The 26,822-nt window shown below is 34.2% G+C and overlaps 1 protein-coding gene across 3 annotated transcripts in view; it reads left to right on the forward strand.

Moving 5' to 3' along the window:
* Positions 1-26,822, forward strand: part of LOC127699812 (uncharacterized) — a 211,962-nt gene that overhangs the window by 169,678 nt on the left and 15,462 nt on the right. The gene's annotated exons all lie outside the window — the stretch shown is intronic.

Genomic DNA, 26,822 nt, shown 5'->3' on the forward strand with positions numbered 1-26,822 from the left:
TGATATGCTGAATCTAACCATGTATTTAGATTTTTGATTTTTGGGCCCCGTTATCAACTTTGTCCACATTGAGGTCAAAAGGGTCCAAAATTAAACTTTGTTTGATTTCATCAAAAATTGAATTCTTGGGGTTCTTTGATATGCTGAATCTAACCATGTATTTAGATTTTTTATTTGTGGACCCGCTATCAAATTGGTTCATATTGAGGTCAAAAGGGTCCAAAATTAAACTTTGTTTGATTTCATCAAAAATTTAATTATTGGGGTTCTTTGATATGCCAAATCTAACCATGTATTTAGATTTTTAATTTTGGGTACCGTTTTTTAAATTGGTCTACATTAAGGTCCAAAGGGTCCAAAATTAAACCTAGTTTGATTTTAACAAAAATTGAATTTTTGGGGTTCTTTGATATGCTGAATCTTAACATGTGTTTAGATTTTTGATTATGGGCCCAGTTTTCAAGTTGGTCCAAATTGGGGTCCAAAATTAAACTTTTTTTGATTTCAACAAAAATTGAATATATGGGGTTCTTTGATATGCTGAATCTAATCATGAATTTAGATTTTTTATTTGTGGGCCCCGCTATCAAATTGGTTCATATTGAGGTCAAAAGGGTCCAAAATTAAACTTTGTTTGATTTCATCAAAAATTGAATTATTGGGGTTCTTTGATATTCCAAATCTAACCGTGTATTTAGATTTTTAATTTTAAGTCCCGTTTTTTAAATTGGTCTACATTAAGGTCCAAAGGGTCCAAAATTAAACTTAGTTTGATTTTAGCAAAAATTGAATTATTGGGGTTCTTTGATATGCTGAATCTAAACATGTGTTTAGATTTTTGATTATGGGCCCAGTTTTCAAGTTTGTCCAAGTTGGGGTCCAAAATTAAACTTTGTTTGATTTCAACAAAAATTGAAAATATGGGGTTCTTTGATATGCTGAATCTAACCATGTATTTTGATTTTGGACATTGGACCATAATAGGTAAATTAAAAAAATTCAAGTTCTTATCCCACATTCTTTCTGTGTCAGAAACCTATGCTGTGTCAAATATTTAATAACAATCCAAATTCAGAGCTGTATCAAGCTTGAATGTTGTGTCCATACTTGCCCCAACTGTTCAGGGTTCGACCTCTGCGGTCGTATCAAGCTGCGCCCCAGCGAAGCATTTTATTATTAATTAGTGTAATTGATCATTTTTGCAATGGAATGTGTAATTTAATTAATTACATTTCAATGTAATTGACCCCAAGTCTGACTTATACACAAAGCTTATTAACCCAAACACTGATTAAAGTTGAATTTGGATATTGTCACTTTTACTGTTCTTGAGTTGTGTCCCTTTACAAATGGAAAAATTGCTGTATTTTCTGTTCCCTTACTTTAGTTTGCCTCAAACAAATGTTATGAAACTTAATGCTTATTACCACAAAACTCAGGTCCAGTGTGACATTTGTTGGTGTCAATTTTACTGTTCTAGAGTTATGCTCCTCACAAGCGGAAAAACTGCTGAATTTTTAAACGACTGCAAAAACATTTTGCTGTCGTATATTGGTATGACTTTGTCGTCGTTGTTGTCCGAAGACAGTCACACATTGGTTTTCGCACTTTAACTTAAGTTTAAGTGAATGGATCTCTATGAAATTTTACCATAAGGTTCAATACCACAAAAGGAAGGTTTGGGATTGATTTTGGGGGTTATGGTACCAACAGTTAAGGAATTAGGGGCCAAAAATAAGCATTTTTGTAACTTCCAGACACAACTTGTGTGTTAGTGTATGGATCTCTCTGACATTGTACCACAAGGTTCCATATCACAAAGGGAATGCTGGGATTGATTTTGGGGGTAATTGCCTCCAAATTTTAGGAATTAGGGGCCAAAAAGGGGCAAAAAACAAGCATTTTTCTAGTTTCATGATAATAACTTGTGTGTAAGTGTATGGATCTCTCTGACATTGTACCACAATGTTCCATATCACAAAGGGAATGCTGGGATTGATTTTGGGGGCAATTGCCTCCAAATTTTAGGAATAAGGGGCCAAAAAGGGGCAAAAAACAAGCATTTTTCTAGTTTCATGACAATAACTTGTGTTCAAGTGTATGGATCTTTATGAAAATGTACTACAAGGTTCCATATCACAAAGGAAAAGCTGGAATTGAGTTTGGGGGTAATTGCCCAAAACGTTAAGGAATAAGGGGCCAAAAATAGGCATTTTTATACGACTGCAAAAAAATTTTGAGGTCGTATATTGGTATGACGTTGGCGTCGTCGTCGTCCAAAGACACATTGGTTTTCGCACTCTAACTTTAGTTTAAGTGAATGGATCTCTATGAAATTTTACCATAAGGTCCAATACCACAAAAGGAAGGTGGGGATTGATTTTGGGGGTTATGGTACCAACAGTTAAGGAATTAGGGGCCAAAAATAAGCATTTTTGTAACTTCCAGACATAACTTGTGTGTTAGTTTATGGATCTCTCTGACATTGTACCACAAGGTTCCATATCACAAAGGGAATGCTGGGATTGATTTTGGGGGTAATTGCCTCCAAATTTTAGGAATTAGGGGCCAAAAAGGGGCAAAAAACAAGCATTTTTCTAGTTTCATGATAACTTGTGTGTAAGTGTATGGATCTCTCTGACATTGTACCACAAGGTTCCATATCACAAAGGGAATGCTGGGATTGATTTTGGGGGCAATTGCCTCCAAATTTTAGGAATAAGGGGCCAAAAAGGGGCAAAAAACAAGCATTTTTCTAGTTTCATGACAATAACTTGTGTTCAAGTGTATGGATCTTTATGAAATTGTACTACAAGGTTCCATATCACAAAGGGAAAGCTGGAATTGAGTTTGGGGGGTAATTGCCCAAAACGTTTAGGAATAAGGGGCCAAAAAGGGGCCAAAAATAAGCATTTTTCTAGTTTCCAGACAATAACTTGTGTTCAAGTGTATGGATCTTTCTGAAATTGTACTGCAAGGTACCATACCAAAAAAGGTAGGCTGGGATTGATTTTGGGGGTAATTCCCTCAAAATTTTAGGAATTGAGGCCATAAAAGGGCAAAAAAAAACAAGCATTTTTCTAGTTTCATGACAATAACTTGTGTGTAAGTTTATGGATGTTTATGAAATTGTACTGCAAGGTTTCATATTACAAAGGGTAAGCTGGGTTTGAGTTTGGGAGTAATTGCCCTAAACGTTTAGGAATTTGGGGCCAAAAAACAAGCATTTTTCTAGTTTCCAGACAATAACTTGTGTTCAAGTGTATGAATCTCTCTGAAATTGTACTGCAAGGTACCATACCACAAAGGTAAGGCTGGGATTGAGTTTGGGTGTGAGGAATCATAAGGGGCTTTAAAAATTTAGGGGGGGGGGTTCCTTTTTTAGCTCACCTGGCCCAAAGGGCCAAGTGAGCTTTTCTCATCACTTGGCGTCCGTCGTCCTTCGTCCGTCGTCGTCGTCGTCTGTCATCGTTAGCTTTTTACCAAAATCTTCTCCTCTGAAACCAATGGGCCAAATTTAACCAAACTTGGCCACAATCATCATTAGGGTATATAGTTTAAAAAATGTATCCGATGACCCCGCCAACCAACCAAGATGGCCACCATGGCTAAAAATAGAACATAGGAGTAAAATGTAGATTTTGGATTATATCTCTGAAACCAAAGCATTTAGAGTAAATCTGACATAGGGTAAAACTGATTATCAGGTCAAGATCTATCTGCCCTGAAATTTTCAGACAAATCTGACAACCTGTTTGTGGGTTGCTGCCCCTGAATTGGTAATTTTAAGGAAATTTTGCAGTTTTTGGTTATTATCTTGAATATTATAATAGATAGAGATAAACTGTAAACAGCAATAATGTTCAGCAAAGTAATATGTACAAATAAGTCGTCATGACCAAAATTGTCAGTCGATCCTTTTAGGAGTTATTGCCCTTAATAGTCAATTTTTAACAATTTTTCGTAAATTTTTGTAATCTTTTACAAAAATCTTCTTCTCTGAAACTACTGGGACAAATTTAACCGTACTTGGCCATAATCATTATTAGGGTATCTAGTTTAAAAAATTTGTCTGATGACCCCGCCTTCCAACCATCATGGCCGACTTGGTTAAAAGTAGAACATAGGGGTAAAATGCAGTTTTTGGTTTTTATCTCTGAAACTAAAGCATTTAGAGCAAATCTGACAGGTGGCAAAAATGTTCATCAGATTTAGATTTATCTGCCCTGAAATTTTCAGACGAATCCGACAACCCGTTGTTGGGTTGCAGTCCCTGAGTTTGTTTTGCAGTTTTTTGTTATCTTAGATATCATTATAATATCTAATATCTAATACTATTAATTATGATTTTAACCTTATTTTACATGATTTCCAAAGCATCAGTAAATACAGGTGAGCGACACAGGCTCTTGAGAGCCTCTAGTTTTTCTTTAAAATTTTCCATTTTAAATTGGTTATTTCTGATTTATATATAAAATTAAAAGCAAATAATAATGATATGGTTTGAATGGGTAAATTAAAATTTCTTAAGTTCTTAGACCACATTCGATCTGTGTCAGAAACCTATGCTGTGTCAAATATTTAATTACAATCCAAATTCAGTGCTGTATCAAGCTTGAATGTTGTGTCCATACTTGCCCCAACTGTTCAGGGTTCGATCTCTGCGGTCGTATCAAGCTGCGCCCCATCGGAGCATTTTATTCTATTTTCCAGACAATAACTTGTGTTCAAGTGTATGGATCTCTCTGAAATTGTACTGCAAGGTACCATACAACAAAGGGAAGGCTGGGATTGATTTTGGGGGTAATTGCCTCAAAATTTTAGGAATTAGGGGCCAAAAAGGGGCAAAACAACAAGCATTTTTCTAGTTTCAGGACAATAACTAGGGTGTAAGTGTATGGATCTTTATGAAATTGTACGACAAGGTTCAATATCACAAAGGGAAAGCTGGGTTTGAGTTTGGGGGTAATGTAATTGCCCTAAACGTTTAGGAATTTGAGGCAAAAAACAAGCATTTTTCTAGTTTCCAGACAATAACTTGTGTTCAAGTGTATGGATCTCTCTGAAATTGTACTGCAAGGTACCATACCACAAAGGGAAGGCTTGGGATTGAGATTGGGGGTGATGAATCATAAGGGGGTTCAAAAAATTGGCGGTGGGGATTTTTTTTTTCTTTAAAATTTTCCATTTTAAATTGGGTATTTCTGATTTATATATAAAAGCAAATAATTATGATATGGTTTGAAAAGGTAAATTAAAAATCTTTAAGTTCTTAGACCACATTCATTCTGTGTCAGAAACCTATGCTGGGTCAAATATTTAATCACAATCCAAATTCAGTGCTGTATCAAGCTTGAATGTTGTGTCCATACTTGCCCCAACTGTTCAGGGTTGGACCTCTGCGGTCGTATCAAGCTGCGCCCATGGATATAGGGAGGTAATCCACATACAACGTTTTGATTACTTCCCTTACACTGCTTTTAAATTATGTTTAAAGAAATGCATATTTATAAAGGAAGACCAGTAAAAATATCTGCAAATGTTGCATCTTTTTAGCTCACCTGACCTGAAAGGTCAATTGAGCTTTGCTCATCACTTTGCGTCCGTCGTCCGTCGTCCGTCGTCCGTAAACTTTTACAAAAATCTTCTCCTCTGAAACTACTGGGCCAAATTTAACCAAACTTGGCCACAATCATCATTGGGGTATCTAGTTTTAAAAATGTGTGGCGTGACCCGGTCAACCAACCAAGATGGCCGCCACGGCTAAAAATAGAACATAGGGGTAAAATGCAGTTTTTAGCTTATAACTCAAAAACCAAAGCATTAAGAGCAAATCTGACATGAGGTAAAATTGTTTATCAGGTCAAGATCTATCTGCCCTGAAATTTTCAGATGAATCGGACAACCCGTTATTGGGTTGCTGCCCCTGAATTGGTAATTTTAAGGAAATTTTGCTGTTTTTGGTTATTATCTTGAATATTATTATAGATAGAGATAAACTGTAAACAGCAATAATGTTCAGCAAAGTAAGATTTACAAATAAGTCAATATAACCGAAATGGTCAGTTGACCCCTTTAGGAGTAATTGCCCTTTATAGTCAATTTTTAACCATTTTTCGTAAATCTTAGTAATCTTTTACAAAAATCTTCTCCTCTGAAACAACTGGGCCAAATTAAACCAAACTTGGCCACAATCATCATGGGGTATCTAGTTTAAAAAATGTGTGGTGTGACCCGGCCAACCAACCAAGATGGCCGCCACAGCTAAAAATAAAACATAGGGGTAAAATGCAGTTTTTGGCTTATAACTCAAAAACCAAAGCATTTAGAGCAAATCTGACATGAAGTAAAATTGTTTATCAGGTCAAGATCTATCTGCCCTGAAATTTTCAGATGAATCGAACAAACTGTTGTTCGGTTGCTGCCCCTGAATTGGTAATTTTAAGGAAATTTTGCTGTTTTTGGTTATTATCTTGAATATTATTATAGATAGAGATAAACTGTAAACAGCAATAATGTTCAGCAAAGTAAGATTAACAAATAAGTCAACATGACTGAAATGGTCAGTTGACCCCTTTAGGAGTTATTGCCCTTTATAGTCAATTTTTAACAATTTTTCGTAAATCTTAGTAATCTTTTACAAAAATCATCTCCTCTGAAACTCCGTGGCCAAATTAAACCAAACTTGGCCACAATCATCATTTGGTTATCTAGTTTTAAAAATGTGTGGCGTGACCTGGTCAATCAACCAAGATGGCCGCCATGGCTAAAAATAGAACATAGGGGTAAAATTCAGTTTTTGGCTTTTAACTCAAAAACCAAAGCATTTAAAGCAAATCTGACATGAAGTAAAATTGTTTATCAGGTCAAGATCTATCTGCCCTGAAATTTTCAGATGAATCGGACAACCCGTTATTGGGTTGCTGCCCCTGAATTGGTAATTTTAAGGTGATTTTGCTGTTTTTATACGACCGCAAAAAAATTTTGTGGTCGTATATTGGTATGACGTTGGCGTCGTCGTCGTCGTCGTCGTCGTCGTCGTCGTCCGGCGTCGTCGTCGTCCGGCGTCGTCGTCCGAATACACAATGGTTTTCGCACTCTAACTTTAGTTTAAGTGAATGGATCTCTATGAAATTTTACTATAAGGTTCAATACCACAATAGGAAGGTGGGGATTGATTTTGGGGGTTATGGTACCAACAGTTAAATAATTAGGGGCCAAAAAGGGGCCGAAAATAAGCATTTTTGTAACTTCCAGACATTACTTGTGTGTTATTGTATGGATCTCTTTGACATTGTACTACAAGATTCCATATCACAAAGGGTCGATGATGGGATTGATTTTGGGGTTAATTTCCTCGAAATTTTAGGAATAAGGGGCCAAAAGGGGGCAAAAAACAAGCATTTTTCTAGTTTCATGACAATAACTTGTGTGTAAGTGTATGGATCTTTCTGAAATTTTACTACAAGGTTCCATTTCGCAAAGGGAAAGCTGGAATTGAGTTTTGTGGTAATTGCCCAAAACGTTTAGTAATAAGGGGCCTAAAAAGGGGTGAAAAATAAGCATTTTTTAGTTTCTAGACAAGAACTTGTGTTCAAGTGTATGGATCTCTCTAAAATTGTATTACAAGGTACCATACCACAAAGGCAAGGCTGTTATTGAGCTTGGTTTGGGGGGGAAGGGGGGGTGATGAATCATAGGGAGGGGGGGTAAAAAAAGGGGTAATTATTTTTTTTCGTTTAAGGAATAAGGGGAAAAAAGGTTAAAAAACTAGGGTTTCCATTTTAATAGACAAATAATTGAGTAAAGAACATTATTTAAAAGCAGTGTAAGGTTGGTAATTCAAACTCATTTAAATATCTCACCTGCACTATGTTTGAATTATGTAAATTGGAAATTTGCCAATTATTTTAGTATAATAAACTTCATTGGAAATTTGCCAATATAAAATTTTGCTGATGAAGGTTTTTTGTTTACCTTTAGTCTGACTATGATATCATTTTCTATTTTAATAGCCTTATGATGTAGTTAAATTTTTTTTAATACTTTTATGATGTATTTTAATGCGCTTTTATGGTTGCAAATTTATTGTTTTAATATAATAAACTCCATTGGAAATTTACCAATAGTTTGTTTATTTTTAGCTATGACTATGATGTCATTTTCTATTTAATTTTAAGGTTACAAATTAATTTCAGTTTTAAATATTATTGTAAAATGTTTGCCCAAAACATTTATTAATAAGTGGCCAAAAAAGGGGGCAAAAATAAGCATTTTTTTAGTTTCCAGACATTAACTTGTGTTCAAGTGTATGGATTTCTCTGAAATTGTACTTAAAGGTACCATACCACAAAGGGAAGTGGGTCAAAAAATTTGGGGGGGGGGGGGATTTTTTTTCCTTTTTTTTTTCTTTAAAATTTTCCATTTTAAGTTGGTTAATTCTGATCACAAAGAGAAAGTTGGAATTGAGTTTGGGGGATAATTGCTCAAATGTTTAGGAATAAGGGGCTAAAAAAGGGGTTAAAAATAAGCATTTTTTTTTAGTTTCCAACAATTAATTGTGTTTAAGTAATTGGATCTCTGTGAAATTGTACTGCAAGGTACCATACCACAAACTGAAGGCTGGGATTGAGTTTGGGGGGGCGTGATGTGTGAAAATTTTCCACTTAAAGTTGGTTAATTATTTCTGATTTAGATATAAAAGCAAATAATAATGATGTGGTTTGATTTTATCAAAAACTTAAATTGAAGTTATGTATATTGTAAATTCAGGTTACATTGGAATTTAAGAATTGGCTTTGGGGTAGGGTTATGGCTCAAACCTTTAAATAATAAGGGAAAAAAAGGTGAAAAAACAAGGGTTTCCAGGTTAATAGACAAATAAGTACAAAACATTATTTAAAAGCAGTGTAAGGTTGGTATTTCAAACTCATTTAAATATCTCACTTACACTGCTTTTAAATTATGTAAATTGGAAATTTGCCAATAACTTTATTGTTAATAAATGCATTGGAAATTTGCCAACAATTTTAGTATAATAAACTTCATTGGAAATTTGCCAATATAAAATTTTGCTGATGAAGGTTTTTTGTTTACCTTTAGCCTTGACTATGAAGTCATTTTCTATTTTTATAGCCTTATGATGTAGTTGAATTATTTAATACTTTTATGATGTGTTTAAATGGGGTTTTATGGTTGCAAATTTATTGTTTTAGTTTAATAAACTCCATTTAAAATTTGGTAATAAAAAAAATTTTTGTTTATTTTTAGCTATGATTATGATGTCATTTTCTATTTTACTTTTATGGTTGCAAAGAAATTTTTATTTTTAGATATTACTGTTAAATGATGCTGATTAAGGTTTTTGCTATGTTTAGCCATGACTATGATGTCATTTTCTATTTTAATATCTGTCATGATGTATTTAAATGGGCTTTTATGTTTACAAAGGAATTTTATTTTTAGATATTACTGTAAAATGTTGCTGATTAAGGATTTTGTTTATTTTTAGCCATGACTATGATGTCATTTTCTATTTTAATACCTTTATTATGTAATTTCCATTTTTAGATATTACTGTTAAATGATGCTGATTGAGGGTTTGAATGCTGGGATTGATTTTGGGGGTAATTGCCTCCAAATTTTAGGAATTAGGGGGCAAAAAACAAGCATTTTTCTAGTTTCATGACAATAACTTGTGTGTAAGTGTATGGATATTTATGAAATTGTACTACAAGGTTCCATATCACAAAGGGAAAGCTGGAATTGAGTTTGGGGGTACTTGCCCAAAACGTTTAGGAATAAGGGGCCAAAAATAAGCATTTTTCTAGTTTCCAGACAATAACTTGTGTTCAAGTGTATGGATCTCTCTGAAATTGTACTGCAAGGTACCATACCACAAAGGGAAGGCTGGGATTGTTTTTGGGGGTAATTGTCTCAAAATGTTAGGAATTAGGGGCCATAAAGGGGCAAAAAAATAAGCATTTTTCTAGTTTCATGACAATAACTTGTGTGTAAGTGTATGGATCTTTATGAAATTGTACTACAAGGTTCCATATCACAAAGGGAAAGCTTGGTTTGAGTTTGGGGGTAATTGTGTAAGAGATAAATTTGTCCTGGTAAAATATGTCCGGGCGGACACATATAACTAGTATAAAAAGTCCATGGTTACATAATTTACTAGTATATTTAGTCCGATGTTAGTAATTTATGTCCCCAGACTAATTTTCCTAGGAATTCAAGTCCATGTCATTAAATTTCCTAGGTAAAAACGTCCATGTCCTTTTTTTTATAGGAAAAATATTAATGAATCAAATCATTTACATTTAAACTATATTGGAAATTTAAATATTACGTTTTAATATTATTTAAGAGTTGTGTATTTATATTTTTAATAAAATTCATGTCCCCAGACTAATTTTCCTAGGAAATCATGTCCATGTCATTAATATTTCTAGGTAAAAACGTCCACATGCCCTTTGTTTTAAAAGGTAAATATAAATGCTATGTTTTAATATTGTTTAAGAGTTGTGTATCAATTTTTTTTTAATATAATGTCTGTCCCCAGACTAATTTTCCTAGGAAATCATGTCCATGTCATTAATATTCCTAGGTAAATACGTCCATGCCATTTATTTTAAAAGGAAAATTTTAATGAAACAAATTATTTACATGTTAACAATGGAAATTCAATTTTTATGTTTTAATATTGTTTAAGAGTTGTGCATTAATACTTTAATAAAATTTATGTCCCCAGACTAATTTTCCTAGGAAATCATGTCCATGTCATTAATATTCCTAGGTAAAAACGTCCATTCCCTTTATTTTGAAATTAAATTTAAATGTTATGTTTTAATATTGTTTTAGAGTTGTGTATTTATATTTTAATAAAATTTATGTCCCCAGACTAATTTTCCTAGGACATTATGTCCAATTAACATGCCTAGGTTATAACGTCCGGCCATGTCCTTTTATTTTAATAGGAACAAATTAATGAAACTTTCCAATCTTACCTAAGAAAATGTTTTTTTTATTTTCAATAATTTTTAAAATGTAATAAAAATTACTAGAAAAACAAGTCTTAGGACAATTTTTCCTAGGAAAATAAGTGCCAGACATATTTTACTAGGTATGGACTTATTTTCCTAGGAAAATTTGTCCTGGGACTTAAATTCCTAGTAAAATAATGGTCATGGACTTGATTAACTAGAAAAAAAAGTCTGGCGGACAAATTTTACTACCGGACCAAATTTACTGTTACATATGCCCTAAACTTTTAGGAATTTGGGGCCAAAAAGGTGCAAAAAACCCAAGCATTTTTCTAGTTTCCAGACAATAATTTGTGTTCAAGTGTATGGATCTCTCTGAAATTGTACTGCAAGGTACCATACCACAAAGGGAAGGCTGGGATTGAGTTTGGGGGTGATGAATCATAAGGGGGTTTCAAAAAATTTGGGGGGGGGGGGGGGATTTTTTTTTTCCTTTTTTTTCTTTAAAATTTTCCATTTTAAATTGGTTATTTCTGATTTATATATAAAAGCAAATAATAATGATATGGTTTGAATAGGTAAATTAAAAAATTTTAAGTTCTTAGACTACTTTCATTCTGTGTCAGAAACCTATGCTGTGTCAAATATTTAATTACAATCCAAATTCAGTGCTGTATCAAGCTTGAATGTTGTGTCCATACTTGCCCCAACTGTTCAGGGTTCGACCTCTGCGGTCGTATCAAGCTGCGCCCCAGCGGAGCATTTTATTGGTTATTATCTTGAATATTATTATAGATAGAGATAAACTGTAAACAGCAATAATGTTCAGCAAAGTAAGATTTACAAATAAGTCAATATAACCGAAATGGTCAGTTGACCCCTTTAGGAGTAATTGCCCTTTATAGTCAATTTTTAACCATTTTTCGTAAATCTTAGTAATCTTTTACAAAAATCTTCTCCTCTGAAACAACTGGGCCAAATTAAACCAAACTTGGCCACAATCATCATTTGGTTAACTAGTTTTGAAAATGTGTGGCGTGACCTGGTCAACCTACCAAGATGGCCGCCACGGCTAAAAATAGAACATAGGGGTAAAATTCAGTTTTTGGCTTATAACTCAAAAACCAAAGCATTTAAAGCAAATCTGACATGAAGTAAAATTGTTTATCAGGTCAAGATCTATCTGCCCTGAAATTTTCAGATGAATCGGACAACCCGTTGTTGGGTTGCTGCCCCTGAATTGGTAATTTTAAGGTGATTTTGCTGTTTTTGGTTATTATCTTGAATATTATTATAGATAGAGATAAACTGTAAAAAACAATAAATGTCGGCAAAGTAAGATCTACAAATAAGTCAACATGACCGAAATTGTCAGTTGACCCCTTTAGGAGTTATTGCCCTTTATAGTCAATTTTTAACCATTTTTTCGTAAATCTTAGTAATCTTTTACAAAAATCTTCTCCTCTGAAACTACTGGGCCAAGTTAATTATAGATAGAGATAATTGTAAGCAGGAAAAATGTTCAGTAAATTAAGATGTACAAACACATCACCATCACCAAAACACAATTTTGTCATGAATCCATCTGCGTCCTTTGTTTAATATTCACATAGACCAAGGTGAGCGACACAGGCTCTTTAGAGCCTCTAGTTATTTTTACCAAAAAATCCATATGAAAGATTTGACACCATATTTTAAATTCTATTATTAAATAGATTAAGTTAGCACTATGGTAAATTTAAATGGGTAATTATGGTTGCAAATTCCATTGGAAATTTGAATTGAGATTATTTTTAGAATAAGGGAAAGGGTGAGTTGAAAAAATTTGGGAGGGGGGGGGGGGGGGGGGTAAATAAGAATTTGGGGGGGGGGGCTACAATTTTTCTCATTTCAGATTTCAGAAATTTTTTTTTTTTTAGGGGGGGGGGGGGGTTAATATTCAACAGCATAGTGTATTGCACAAAAGCAAAAAAATTGAATATAAATTCAAATCATATAACCAATTTTAAGTTCTTTGACTACACTTATTCTGTGTCAGAAACCTAGTATGTGTCAAATATTTAATTACAATCCAAGTTCAGACCTGTATCGAGCACGAATATTTTGTCCATTTTTGCCCCAACTGTTCAGGGTTGGATCTCTGCGGTTGTATCCAGCTGCGCTCAGCGAAGCATTTTATTGAAAACTTGTAAACGGTCGAGATCCCCACCCCCAAACCATATATATTCTATGGGACAAATAAACAAATCAAATGAAATTTAGGGGAAATCCCCTGGGGTGACCCCCACTCCCTTTCTTTTTAAAAACTTGTAAACGGTCAAGATCCCCATCCCGAAACCATATATATTCTTGTATGGGACAATAAAACAAATCAAATGAAATAAAAGGCGAGTCCCCTGGGGTCACCCCCACCCCCTCCTGTTTAAGAACTTGTAAACGGTTGAGATCCCCACCCCTAAACCATATATATTCTTGTATGTGACAAAAAAACAAATCATATGAAATAAAGGGTGAGTCCCCTGGGGATCACACACCCCCTTTTGAGAACTTGTAAACGGTCTAGATCTCCAACCCTTAACAACCATATATATTCCTGTTCGTCATTTCAAGAAGATTTGAATGACATACAGGGTCAACCCATAGGCGTCACTTATGCATATCACAAACCAATTTGTACTGTACTTTGCCCAATGTCAGGCGATCATGGGAATGATGAATTATTGGAGCTTTGTTTGGGAGACTTCGTAACAGCATCCTGTTACAATTATTTCTTGTTACTGATAAGTTTTATAGATTTTGAAAAGACATTGTATGAATGATAAATAAGATTTTGGATTTTTTCCTTCTTTTCTTTGATAAATTGTTTGAAGAATTTTGTGGCAAGTTTGTTTGTTATTCTGTAAAAACTAATTTTCTGAATGCTATATATTTTTTTTTGATGAAGTGAACTCTTTTAAAAACTAAGCTTATATTGTTTATTACATGTAATAAACATATATTTGGATTTCTGATTTTGGGCCCAGTTTTCAAGTTGGTCCAAATCGGGGTCCAAAATTAAACTGTGTTTGATTTCAACATAAATTGAATAAATATAGGGTTCTTTGAAATGCTTAATCTAAACCTGTATTTCTGTTCATTATTAATAAGATAATACCACACTGAGGTCCAAAGGGTCCTAAATTAAACTTTTATTTAATTTCATCAAACATTGAATTCTTTGGTTCTTTGATATGCTGATTCTAACAATGTTTGAGTGTTAAATCATATCTAATTTTAGAGAACTAAGTCATCACTGGTTGTTGTTATTATATTATTGATTATAATTTGAAAAATTGCATCATATCTTATTTTAGAAAAATTTTATCAAGTTTGAGTTACTTCCCTTTGCACAGAAAATATTATGGATAAAATTAACCTGTGTTTCATTTCAACATAAATTAAATATATATATAGGGTTCTTTCAAATGCTGAATCTAAACCTGTATTTAGATATTAGATTTTTGGGTCTAGTTTTCAAGTTGGTCCAAATCAGGATCCAAAATTAAACTTTGTTTGATTCAACAAAAATTGAATTTATGGGGTTCTTTGAAATGCTGAATCTAACCATGTATTGAGAGATTTTGAATTGTGGGCTCCTTTATCAAATTGGTCCACATTGATGATTGAGGTCCAAAGGGTCCTAAATTAAACTTTTGTCTGATTTCATCAAAAATTGAATTCTTGGGTTTCTTGGATATGCTGATTCTAATATGTACTTAGATTTTGGATATTGGACCATAATAGATAAATGTCCAATTTCAAATATTTCAGTTCTTTGACCACATTCATTTTGTGTCACAAACCTATGCTGTGTCAATATTCAATCACAATCCAAATTCAGAGCTGTTTTAAGCTTAAATGTAGTGTCCATACTTGCTCAACTGTTCAGGGTTCGACCTCTGCAGGAAAATCCGGTTTGCTGTCACTCTAACAGCCTCTTGTTAACAATAAATGTGTAATGAACTGCCTTTGATATGCAGTATTTACTGCTTGCACAGTGATGTAACACTGTTTCTTTAACCTCGTTAGTTTCGTATATGCAAAGCAGTAAACAGGTAAAGGGGCCCTGTACAGGTAATTTGCTGGATAAAATTCCTCAACCATATATAAATCCCCTGTAATGTTTAACATAAATGCAAATCACCCCAAGCCGATTTGCGAGAGTACACATTGGATGGTCTTTCAAAGTAAATTAGCAGGCATTATTGTTTTTAAAATTCACCCCAAATGTAATCTATTGACAATGCTTAAAATCCAATCAATAATTAAGACCTTTTGGGATAGAGTGGTCATAATTTTACAACAATTACCTGTTTGACATTTTATGACCTCGAGGCATAAAATAGAACATGGGAAACTTCACCTGTGTACACATCGAGGGTTATTTTAAAGTAAAGCTCCATCATATAAACACGAAAGAAACTGTTCTAAAACTTTATTTTAATAACACAAAAGTGAATATGAAATAATAACGAAAATAATGATGCATTCAAGAAAAATATACTTACCAAATTGCCGTTTCCGGTCAAAAATCTTGTCAGTTTGAACTAAGCATATCTAGCCGGCAATTAATTTCTATGCAATTAACCGAAAGGCCACTTGTAAAGCTATGCATATAACCGGATAATTTAACATAAGACGAATCATTATGGGAAATGGTTTTGTGCAGGAGAAAATTATGCAATTAACCGAATTATGCTATTAAGCGGGATGCGATTAAGTGGAGTCGACTGCATTAATTGATTTTGGCTTTTAACTAGCTTTCAATAACTGTGAGTACTCTCAAATCTTACTCTAGTGTTTTTTGACCTGTTGATACAATTTGTATTTATTTTCGTTATTTAATGTTTAGGGGACAACCATTTGATATTCTGGGGGGGGGGGGGGGGGGGGGGGCCAGGAGGATTTGTTTTGGATCGGTTATTTATTTTTGTAAACTAAGAGGACAGATTATCTATTTTCTGCACTATTGAAGCAAGATTTTTCATTTTCATTAAAGCAAGGGACTGATTATTTATTTTCACAACTATATTTATAATATTTGAAAACATACAATTTTTAAATTATTTGTTTATTATAAATAATTCATGTATAGTCAAGTCATTATGTACCATTTAATCAGAATTAATTATTACTTTGCAGAAATGAATCTTCTGTATCCCCCAATGCATATACATGTATTGCATACATACACAGTATTAAAGTTTGGTTGTAACTAAGGCTCTTTTAAAAGTATTGGCAAACATGTTTTGCCGAGCAGAGCGAGGCAAAATTTTTTTTAAGGGTTTTTGAACCGCTGAAGGCCCAAGAAGCTATAGAACAAATGATGCAAAATCATGCCTTCTGGGTGTTCCCCAGACCCTTTCTTAAACTGAAAATGCAAGTTCTGTTTTAATAATTTTATGACAATATTTTGGTCTCAAAGCAAAATCACGTTATAGATTCAGTGTAAGACTTAACTTTCTAGGAACAACATCAAAAGACAAATATGCATGATAAAGCAAAAATGTAATTCACATAGTTAAGTCTGTGGCTGCTGTGTTTTTTTAAACTCATGATCAAGTTGATAATAAAATTACTAAATTACAAAATGAATGCAACACTAACAGAATACAGAAGGGCAATCAATGAACAAAAGACAAATAAATAAGAAACATTGATCCCGAAAAATCAGGGGCTACGTCTGAGGGAGAACAGAACTTGCTTCTTGCAAGGCACTCACGGTGAACACAATTTGATATTGAGACAAGCGTTTGGTTTTGAAATTTCCTACATGAGGCATTTGTCTCAATGCAGTTACGGCCCTGATTTAATAAAAGTGAGGTAGGTGTTCCTGAGACAATTAACCTCAAGTTAAATGAAACAAATTTTCTGACATTTCAAGTATATTTAAATAATATTTATACTTTTATTATTAAAAGAAATGGGAAGTGTTTCCCGATTTTTGTCGAGCCTGCGACTTTTGTCGCAGAAAGCTCGACATAGGGATAGTGATCCGGCGGCGGCGGCGGCGGCGTTAGCTAACTTCTTAAAAGCTTTATATTTTAGAAGGTGGAAGGTCTGGATGCTTCATACTTTGTATATGGATGCCTCATGTTACGAAGTTTCCGTCAGTCACATGTCCAATGTCCTTGACCTCATTTTCATGGTTCAGTGACTACTTGAAAAAAAAGTTCAGATTTTTTGTAATGTTAGATTCTCTCTTATTATAAGTAATAGGATAACTATATTTGGTATGTGCGTACCTTGCAAGGTCCTCATGCCCGTCAGACAGTTTTCACTTGACCTCGACCTCATTTCATGGATCAGTGAACAAGGTTAAGTTTTGGTGGTCAAGTCCATATCTCAGATACTATAAGCAATAGGTCTTGTATATTCGGTGTATGGAAGGACTGTAAGGTGTACATGTCCAACTGGCAGGTGTCATCTGACCTTGACCTCATTTTCATGGTTCAGTGGTTATAGTTAAGTTTTTGTGTTTTGGTCTGTTTTTCTTATACTGTATGCCATAGGTCTACTTTATTTGGTGTATGGAATGATTGTAAGGTGTACATGTCTAGCGGGCAGGTGTCATCTGACCTTGACCTCATTTTCATGGTTCAGTGGTCAAAGTTAAGTTTTTGAGTTTTGGTCTTTTTTTCTAATACTATATGCAATAGTTCAACTATATTTGGTATGTGCGTACCTTGCAAGGTCCTCATGCCCGTAAGACAGTTTTCCCTTGACCTCGACCTCATTTTATGGATCAGTGAACAAGGTTAAGTTTTGGTGGTCAAGTCCATATCTCAGATACTATAAGCAATAGGTCTTGTATATTCGGTGTATGGAAGGACTGTAAGGTGTACATGTCCAACTGGCAGGTGTCATCTGACCTTGACCTCATTTTCATGGTTCAGTGGTTATAGTTAAGTTTTTGTGTTTTGGTCTGTTTTTCTTATACTGTATGCCATAGGTCTACTTTATTTGGTGTATGGAATGATTGTAAGGTGTACATGTCTAGCGGGCAGGTGTCATCTGACCTTGACCTCATTTTCATGGTTCAGTGGTCAAAGTTAGGTTTTTGAGTTTTGGTCTTTTTTTCTAATAATTTATGCAATAGTTCAACTATATTTGGTATGTGCGTACCTTGCAAGGTCCTCATGCCCGTCAGACAGTTTTCACTTGACCTCGACCTCATTTTATGGATCAGTGAACAAGGTTAAGTTTTGGTGGTCAAGTCCATATCTCAGATACTATAAGCAATAGGTCTTGTATATTCGGTGTATGGAAGGACTGTAAGGTGTACATGTCCAACTGGCAGGTGTCATCTGACCTTGACCTCATTTTCATGGTTCAGTGGTTATAGTTAAGTTTTTGTGTTTTGGTCTGTTTTTCTTATACTGTATGCCATAGGTCTACTATATTTGGTGTATGAATGATTGTAAGGTGTACATGTCTAGCGGGCAGGTGTCATCTGACCATGACCTCATTTACATGGATCAGTGGTCAAAGTTAAGTTTTTTGAGTTTTGGTCTTTTTTTCTAATACTATATGCAATAGTTCAACTATATTTGGTGTATGGAAATATTTTATGATCTATTTGGCAGTCACGCAGGTTTTATTTGACCTTGACCTCATTTTCAAGGTTCATTGCTCAGTGTTAAGTTTTTGTGTTTTGGTCTGTTTTTCTTAAACTATAAGCAATAGGTCAACTATATTTGTTGTATGGAAGAATTGTTAGCTGTACATGCCTGCCTAGCATGGTTCATCTGACCTTGACCTCATTTTCATGGTTCATTGGTCAATGTTTAGTTTACTTGGTTAATGTTAAGTTTATGTGACAGTTGTAATAAAGCTTTATATTTAGGACTATCAACATAATATCAATGATTAGTAAAGAAGGCGAGACATTTCAGCGTGTGCACTCTTGTTTTTTGATAAAAGGAGGAATTTATGAAGAATCTGGTGCCATCTCATACTTTCGATTAGACCTGCTGAGTTATTTATTTTCAATACATTGCAAGTCAGGTAATTTATTTTCAAACTACCACAGAACAAACCATTTATTTTTGTGATTATGAAGGCTGAGTTATTTATTTTCAAAATCCTCCTGGCCCCCCCAGAATATCAAATGGTCGTCCCCTTACTTGTTTTGTGTTATATCTTGTCTCACTATTTTTAATATATACCACCTTTGATAAATATTTAGTGTGTTGATAATTTTTTACTTCTGTTCTTGTACTATGAACAACAAATTTATATATTTTGTAAAAAATATTTCTGTACTCCATGTACTCCTTACAACAACATTATTTTTATTTACCTGTGTACGTTATTTAATTTAACGGCATTTTGTCCAAGGTTAAAGTTGTCTTTCTGGTTTTGTTTTACATCTACCACCCTGTCTCCTTTTTTACTCCCCTTTTTAATTAATTTTGTATTTATATCATATATATCGTTCATAGTATGTTTAATTGTTTTTATACGACCGCAAAAAAATTTTGGGGTTGTATAATGCTATCACGTCGTCGTTGTCCGAAGACATTTGGTTTCCAGACAATTACTTTAATTACAAATGTGGTAGTGTATGGATCTCTCTGACATTGTAATACAATGTTCCATATCACAAAGGGAAGGCTGGGATTGAGTTTGGGGGTAATTGCCTCAAGCATGAAGGAATTAGGGGCAAAAAAGGAGCAAAAACAATATTTTTTCTAGTTTCCAGACAATAACTTGTGTTTAAGTGTATGGATCTCTCTAAAATTGTACTAAAAGGTTCCATACTACAAAGGGACGACTGGGATTAAGCTTGGGGGTAATTGCTCCAAGGAGGTTCAAAAAGTTGGGGGGGGGATTTTTGTTTCAAATTTTTTTAAGGGGTTCATACTTTTTTTTTCCTCAAAATTTTTCAAATCTTCAATTGCACAGTATTGCCAAATAGATTTTTATGCCCCCATTGAGTGTGGCATTAAGTTTTACCCTTGTCTGTCTGTACGTACATCCGTCTGTACGTCCCAAAGTTGGTTTCCGTACTCTAACTTTAGTTTGCCTCAACCAAATGTTATGAAACTTATACACAATGCTTATTACTGTAAATTCAGAAATTATTGCGATGTTTTTATTATTGCGAAAAATGCGACATGGTTATAATCGCAATAATATAAACTCGCATTTTGAAATTTTTTATATGAATTAAACAGGATTTTTCTCAATAACGCAAAAATTAAAATCGCATTTTAGTCTAAAATGACAAAATCGCAATAATAAATGCACGCAATAATTTCTGAATTTACAGTACTACAAAATACAGATCAAGTTTGAATTTTGGTGGGGTCGCTTTAACCATTCACAAGTTATGCCCCTTTATAAATGGAAAACAATGCAAAATTTTTAGTTTCCGTTCTCTAACTTAAGTTGCCTCAACCAAATGTTATGAAACTTATACACAATGCTTTTTACCACAAAATACAGATCAAGTTGAATTTTGGTGGCGTCACTTTAATCATTATTGAGTAATGCCCCTTTATAAATTGAAAAATTGCAAAGTTTTTAGTTTCCATTCTGTAACTTAAGTTTGTCCCAACCAAACATTATGAGACCTATACACAATACTTATTACCACAAAACTCAGATCAAGTACAAATTTGGGTAGTGTCACTTTTATGGTTCTTGAGTTATGTCCCTTTATAATGTTGTATGCAAGTGGGGGCATCATCTGTGTCCATGGGGACACATTCTCCATTTATTTAAGATCTTTGATCACATTTAAACCTTTATATTATGTCAAAAATATGATCATAAACCAAATTCAGACAGTATCAAGCTTGAATATTGTGTCAAAATTTGCCTCAGTCAGTAGGACATTCAACTTCATTTGGTGTATGGAATGAAGTAAAGGTACATATATATGTAGGACTCTGAACCGCGATGGTGCTCCGAACCGCGATGGTCATGCTGATGTGCGATGGTTTGACGCTGAAGTGCGATGGTGGCATTGTGACGCTATCTTGTTGATACCTACGCCGAAGTGCAATGGCAGTGACGCTGAAGTGGGATGGACTACATAAACTATATTTTCAATGCTTTTCATTTCGAAGTCAATTTGTTTGTTAGAAGCAGTTTTTGGGTTTTTAAGTTAATAAAGGGCTTATATAGATATAAGAAGATGTGGTATAAGTGCCAATGAGACAACTCTCCATCCAAGTCAAAATTTATAAAAGTAAACCATTATAGGTCAAAGTACGGTCTTCAACACGGAGCCTTGGCTCACACCGAACAGCAAGCTATAAAGGGCCCCAAAAATTACTAGTGTAAAACCATTCAAACGGGAAAACCAACGGTCTAATCTATATAAAAAACGAGAAACGAGAAACACTTATGAACCACATCAACAAACGACAACTACTGAACATCAGATTCCTGACTTAGGACAGGTGCAAACAATTGCAGCGGGTTTAAACGTTTTAATGGTACCAAACCTTCACTCTTATCTGAAACAATAGTGTAACATCCCAACATAGAAAGACACACTATAAAATATAAATTGAAATGGCTTAACTCAACCAAAAGACATATTAACACCAGTGAATATATACTGAACAAATAAATTTGATCTATGATACAATGTAAATACAAAATAAATAAACTTATACACCTTTAATACTTCGGGAAATGGAGTGTGATCGTGGGAGAGGGAAAAGTAAACCTTCTGTAGCGGATTTTTTTTGGAAATCTACGAGATTTTTTTCAAGCTACGTACGAAGGAGCGTGGCATTCTCTAAATACATACGGGTCCGCAGACTCTTCTAATATAACGGTAAACGAGGATCTCGTGAGAGGAACAAAGTACAGATAAATGTTATCTCAGAATTATGTCCACATGCAGAAAATCAAAGAGGACTATCGTTCATTTTGTATGCAACTGTAACAAATGACATATATAGACAATAATGAATGCTAATCTATATACCAACTATACTGCTCATAATAATTGCACATCTGTAGATTTTAAACTAGCTATCACGCGTCATATAGACCATCGCACATCAGCGAACGGACCATCACACTTCGGCGTAGACCATCACACTTCAGCGTGACCATCGCACTTCAGCGTCCCCATCGCACCTCCGAGTCCTACATATATATAGATCTCTGCTTGGCAGGGTTCATCTGATTAAGACCTATTTTTAAGCTTTCATGATTGTGTCTGTATTGCAGATACTTCAAGCTGCAGGTCAACCATTTTTATACGACCGCAAAAATTAAAATATTTTTGGTCGTATATTGGTATCACGTCGTTGTCGTCATCATCAGCGTCGTCCGAAGACAGATGGTTTCCGGATAATAACTTTAGTATAAATAAATAGAAATCAATAAAATTTTAACACAAGGTTTATAACGACTAAATGAAGGTTTGGATTGATTTTGGGGGTTATGGTCCTAACTGTTTAGGAAATAGGCGCCAAAAAAGGAGCCCAAATAAGCATTTTTGTAGTTTCCAATGTTTGATTACCTCCCTTACACTGCTTGTAAATTATGTATTAGGAAATGATGATTGTCTTGAGGTAATTAGCTGTCAATTTATTTTAAGCAGTTACTATTAATTAATATTAATTTTAGCCATAACTATGTATGTCATTTTATATTTTAAATCTTTTGTGATGTATTTAAATGGGTAATTATGGTTGCAAACTCCATCAGAAATTTGAATTGAGATACTGACCACATCTTGAGGGAAAGAATTTTTTTTGGAATAAGGGAAAGAAAAGGGGGAGGTGAAAAAAAATTGGAGGGGGCGGGACAATTTTTCTCATTTCAGATTTTCAGAAATTAAAAGAAAATTTCTTCAAATATTTTTTTTGGGGGTTAATATGCAACAGCATGGTGTTATGCACAAATCCTCCTACAGTTTGAATGCTAGTAAATTTTCAACATTATTTATTTTTGTTATTTAATGTTTACTTGTTTTGTGTTATATCTCGTCTCACTATTTTTAATATATACCACCTTTGATAAATATTTAGTGTGTTGATAAATTTTTACTTTTGTTCTTGTACTATGAACAACAAATTTATATATTTTGTAAATAATATTTCTGTACTCCATGTACTCCTTACAACAAAATTATTTTTATTTACCTGTGTACGTTATTTAATTTAACGGCATTTTGTCCAAGGTTAGAGTTGTCTTTCTGGTTTTGTTTTACATCTACCACCCTGCCTCCTTTTTTACTCCCCTTTTTAATTAATTTTGTATTTATATCATATATATCGTTCATAGTATGTTTAATTGTTTTTATACAACCGCAAAAATTTTGGGGTTGTATAATGCTATCACGTCGTCGTCAGTGTCGTCGTTGTCCGAAGACATTTGGTTTCCAGACAATTACTTTAATTACAAATGTGTAAGTGTATGGATCTCTCTGACATTGTAATACAATGTTCCATATCACAAAGGGAAGGCTGGGATTGAGTTTGGGGGTAATTGCCTCAAGCATGAAGGAATTAGGGGCAAAAAAGGAGCAAAAATAATAATTTTTCTAGTTTCCAGACAATAACTTGTGTTTAAGTGTATGGATCTCTCTAAAATTGTACTAAAAGGTTCCATACTACAAAGGGACGACTGGGATTACGTTTGGGGGTAATTGCTCCAAGGAGGTTCAAAAAGTTGGGGGGGGGGGGGGGGGATTTTTGTTTCAAAATTTTTAACATGTTTAAGGGGTTCATACTTTTTTTTTCTTCAAAATTTTTCAAATCTTCAATTGCACAGTATTGCCAAATAGATTTTTATGCCCCCACCATAGTGTGGCATTAAGTTTTACCCTTGTCTGTCTGTATGTATGTCCGTCTGTACGTCCCAAAGTTGGTTTCCGTTCTCTAACATTAGTTTGCCTCAACCAAATGTTATGAAACTTATACACAATGCTTATTACCACAAAATACAGATCAAGTTTGAATTTTGGTGGGGTCGCTTTAACCATTCACAAGTTATGCCCCTTTATAAATGGAAAACAATGCAAAATTTTTAGTTTCCGTTCTCTAACTTAAGTTGCCTCAACCAAATGTTATGAAACTTATACACAATGCTTTTTACCACAAAATACAGATCAAGTTGAATTTTGATGGCGTCACTTTAATCATTATTGAGTAATGCCCCTTTATAAATTGAAAAATTGCAAAGTTTTTAGTTTCCATTCTGTAACTTAAGTTTGTCCCAACCAAACATTATGAGACCTATACACAATACTTATTACCACAAAACTCAGATCAAGTACAAATTTGGGTAGTGTCACTTTTATGGTTCTTGAGTTATGTCCCTTTATAATGTTGTATGCAAGTGGGGGCATCATCTGTGTCCTTGGGACACATTCTCCATTTATTTAAGATCTTTGATCACATTTAAACCTTTATATTATGTCAAAAATATGATCATAAACCAAATTCAGACAGTATCAAGCTTGAATATTGTGTCAAAATTTGCCTCAGTCAGTAGGACATTCAACTTCATTTGGTGTATGGAATGAAGTAAAGGTACATATATATGTAGGACTCTGAACCGCGATGGTGCTCCGAACCGCGATGGTCATGCTGATGTGCGATGGTTTGACGCTGAAGTGCGATGGTGGCATTGTGACGCTATCTTGTTGATACCTACGCCGAAGTGCAATGGCAGTGACGCTGAAGTGGGATGGACTACATAAACTATATTTTCAATGCTTTTCATTTCGAAGTCAATTTGTTTGTTAGAAGCAGTTTTTGGGTTTTTAAGTTAATAAAGGGCTTATATAGATATAAGAAGATGTGGTATAAGTGCCAATGAGACAACTCTCCATCCAAGTCAAAATTTATAAAAGTAAACCATTATAGGTCAAAGTACGGTCTTCAACACGGAGCCTTGGCTCACACCGAACAGCAAGCTATAAAGGGCCCCAAAAATTACTAGTGTAAAACCATTCAAACGGGAAAACCAACGGTCTAATCTATATAAAAAACGAGAAACGAGAAACACTTATGAACCACATCAACAAACGACAACTACTGAACATCAGATTCCTGACTTAGGACAGGTGCAAACAATTGCAGCGGGTTTAAACGTTTTAATGGTACCAAACCTTCACTCTTATCTGAAACAATAGTGTAACATCCCAACATAGAAAGACACACTATAAAATATCAATTGAAATGGCTTAACTCAACCAAAAGACATATTAACACCAGTGAATATATACTGAACAAATAAATTTGATCTATGATACAATGTAAATACAAAATAAATAAACTTATACACCTTTAATACTTCGGGAAATGGAGTGTGATCGTGGGAGAGGGAAAAGTAAACCTTCTGTAGCGGATTTTTTTTGGAAATCTACGAGATTTTTTTCAAGCTACGTACGAAGGAGCGTGGCATTCTCTAAATACATACGGGTCCGCAGACTCTTCTAATATAACGGTAAACGAGGATCTCGTGAGAGGAACAAAGTACAGATAAATGTTATCTCAGAATTATGTCCACATGCAGAAAATCAAAGAGGACTATCGTTCATTTTGTATGCAACTGTAACAAATGACATATATAGACAATAATGAATGCTAATCTATATACCAACTATACTGCTCATAATAATTGCACATCTGTAGATTTTAAACTAGCTATCACGCGTCATATAGACCATCGCACATCAGCGAACGGACCATCACACTTCGGCGTAGACCATCACACTTCAGCGTGACCATCGCACTTCAGCGTCCCCATCGCACCTCCGAGTCCTATATATATATAGATCTCTGCTTGGCAGGGTTCATCTGATTAAGACCTATTTTTAAGCTTTCATGATTGTGTCTGTATTGCAGATACTTCAAGCTGCAGGTCAACCATTTTTATACGACCGCAAAAATTAAAATATTTTTGGTCGTATATTGGTATCACGTCGTTGTCGTCATCATCAGCGTCGTCCGAAGACAGATGGTTTCCGGATAATAACTTTAGTATAAGTAAATAGAAATCAATAAAATTTTAACACAAGGTTTATAACGACTAAATGAAGGTTTGGATTGATTTTGGGGGTTATGGTCCTAACTGTTTAGGAAATAGGCGCCAAAAAAGGAGCCCAAATAAGCATTTTTGTAGTTTCCAATGTTTGATTACCTCCCTTACACTGCTTGTAAATTATGTATTAAGAAATGATGATTGTCTTGAGGTAATTAGCTGTCAATTTATTTTAAGCAGTTACTATTAATTAATATTAATTTTAGCCATAACTATGTATGTCATTTTATATTTTAAATCTTTTGTGATGTATTTAAATGGGTAATTATGGTTGCAAACTCCATCAGAAATTTGAATTGAGATACTGACCACATCTTGAGGGAAAGAATTTTTTTTGGAATAAGGGAAAGAAAAGGGGGAGGTAAAAAAAAATTGGAGGGGGCGGGACAATTTTTCTCATTTCAGATTTTCAGAAATTAAAAGAAAATTTCTTCAAATATTTTTTTTGGGGGTTAATATGCAACAGCATGGTGTTATGCACAAAAGCAAAAAACCGTGGTAAAATTTTTTTTTTTTGGGGGGGGGGGGGTCAATTCGCAACAGCATAGTGTATTGCACAAAATAAAAAATTGAATATAAATTCAAATCATATAACCAATTTGAAGTTCTTTGACTACAGTTATTCTATGTCAGAAACCTATTATGTGTCAAAAATTTAATTACAATCCAAATTCAGACCTGTATTAAGCGAGAATATTGTGTCCATTTTGGCCCCAACTTTTCAGGGTTGGACATCTGCGGTCGTATCCAGCTGCGCTCAGCGAAGCAATT

The sequence above is a fragment of the Mytilus californianus genome, unplaced genomic scaffold, assembly GCF_021869535.1.
Source record: "Mytilus californianus isolate M0D057914Y unplaced genomic scaffold, xbMytCali1.0.p SCAF_1, whole genome shotgun sequence".
In the NCBI taxonomy this organism is placed as follows: Eukaryota; Metazoa; Mollusca; class Bivalvia; order Mytilida; family Mytilidae; genus Mytilus; species Mytilus californianus.